The sequence below is a fragment of the Anopheles stephensi genome, chromosome 2 (assembly GCF_013141755.1).
Source record: "Anopheles stephensi strain Indian chromosome 2, UCI_ANSTEP_V1.0, whole genome shotgun sequence".
NCBI lineage: Eukaryota > Metazoa > Arthropoda > Insecta > Diptera > Culicidae > Anopheles > Anopheles stephensi.
The window spans coordinates 38,910,801-38,913,009 of NC_050202.1; the positions used below are offsets into that span (position 1 = coordinate 38,910,801).

A 2,209-nucleotide genomic window follows, 5' to 3' on the forward strand; every position below is an offset into this window, starting at 1 on the left:
GAGGTTTTGTCACTTTCAACACATCAGAACAACACCTATATGCGAACAATAATGCCGTATTATCATCGTCCAAACACCCAAAACCATTTACCAAACATATACATACAACAACCGATAAGTATAGTTAGTTCCCGACAAAATTTTATTTGCCACTACGTTGTCGAACAGTTCAAATAAGTTTAAATATCTTCAAGCCATCGTTCAACATCAGTCTTGATTCGTATTATCTATCAGTTCTGCGTTGCAGGGAGTTCTTTTTAAGTTAATTTTTTACAATCGACATAGTAAATCTACTTAAAGTTAAGTATAATAATTATGTCTGATTGGATATGACTGGAGTTTCATCTACCTCTGGAACTGATGAAATGATGAATTGAAAACTGAGAAGGAACGGCGACAAATCGGAAGCTATTATCTGTTACAAGATTTTGTGGTTTTGTGTGTTATAAACTAACTGGTAGCAACTTAATTATCATGGAGTATAAAGGTTGTACAAATAACCTATATCGCCTTCAACTATGTACTTTTAAAACTATCAGAATAGTGTATTGTAGCTGAAACAAACATTTGTAATTAAACCTTTAATGCCAGTTATTTGCGCACAAAAGCGGTCGTTTAAATAATACTTAACCATTAGGTCAGATTGCGTTTAAATGTAAGAGGAGAAAACCTATAGTAGCTGGGATGTAAGAATGTTTAGGTTTTAATGTTTTAATTTTATTGAAAAAAGCTTCTAGATCATTACAGAACAGCTACATAGCAACATAATTAGTTGAATTAGAATTATTAGTCAAGATAATTACCAAATTATCTTCCGAATGTGAAGATAGCTCATCAATCCCCTCACTACAAAAAAAATAATCAAAAATGTACAAGTAAAAATAAGCAAAAACTTCAACTCTGTTATCTGCATCATTAAAGCTGGTATAGAATGTCACAACACAAAAATGAATTGATAATTCCATTGGTTCAAGAAAGCTTAATAATTGTTCTTCTTCTTCCTTGGCACTACAACCTCGAGAGGTCTCGGCCTGCTATTTCTGGCTTTCCGTAGCAAAGTAGTCAGCCCAGCGTAGGGGGAGGCGGTCTGGATGTAATTTGAACCTCGGTCCTTTATCACCTCGGCCACCGGACCGCCCCAGTTTATTAATTACGTAAGTTTAATCAGAAAGTACTCGCTTTTGATCTGAGCTTCTAAACAACAGTTTGCATTATTTTCCACTCCATTCTTGCAGAATTTCAACAGTTTGGACGTTGTGAGTAGTAACAATAATTCGAAATATATGTGCTTGTCTATAATACTTCTCTCTGCAGAAAATTTTGTGGAATTATTAGCAATTTAATTTAACGATAGATAAATATCCAGCCCATCTATCCTTTTATCTTAATTATGAATGCTAAGTGAATTAAATTTGACGCTGGGCTGATTATTCAAATGAATGTAAAATGGAAGAAGGTTATAAAGGAAGTCCCAGTTGATGATGCTTGGATAAAACAAAACTTCATAAAAAAGTGGAAAACTTCATTCAAGCTCTTCTATATACACTTTGTGATGTTGGCCTGTTGAAGAAGCCTGCGGTTGAAATACAGACAACCCGCTATCCTTCATTGAATTCTTCCTAATCGATGCCACAAATGCTTCCACTCATCTAAAATTGGTTTCAGCATGCCACCTGACTCCAGCTGCCTTTCCAGTGCCTTTCGAACAACTTGATGATTGCAGTTCGCGACGTAATAGGAAAACATCACACAAACGTCCTGTACAAGATATTATATGTAACATGTATTTCAAGTATCAAATGAGAAATCAGCAATACGACCCGTAGCCGTTTCTCATGAATGGATAAATAAAAAAAAATCAAACGAGAAGTTCGGCTGTGCGCTTGTTGTAAAAATTTTCAAAATAACTCATTTTAGGAATTTTATCAGGCCGGAATAATACGAGGACAAGATGTACTTTGTATCGACAGATACCTTAAGACAAGCCAACTCCGAATCCAGAAGCCACTTTCTCTGAAATTGCGAAGTCCAGGTGTAAATATTTCAGTTGAATATTAAAAAAAGATTTTCTGACACTTCGACATTATTTCATTCTTTTGACGATGGTGAGTTTCAATGACAATAATTCCTCTCTCTTAAGTTAACATTTTTTTACAGGGTTGGTTTTTTTGTGTTATTTATATTGATTCAGTACTTCCTCTTCGTCCTT

General features: G+C 34.7%; 1 long non-coding RNA gene across 1 annotated transcript in view; it reads left to right on the top strand.

Annotated features, from left to right (window-relative positions):
* LOC118507774 overlaps nucleotides 1–1,858 on the top strand; it is a 7,827-nt gene extending 5,969 nt beyond the window's left edge. The window contains exon 2 of the long non-coding RNA XR_004905709.1: nucleotides 1–1,858. This exon is cut by the window's left edge and continues 1,884 nt beyond it. This is a non-coding gene — a long non-coding RNA (uncharacterized LOC118507774).
* The last annotated feature ends 351 nt before the right edge of the window (nucleotides 1,859–2,209 follow it).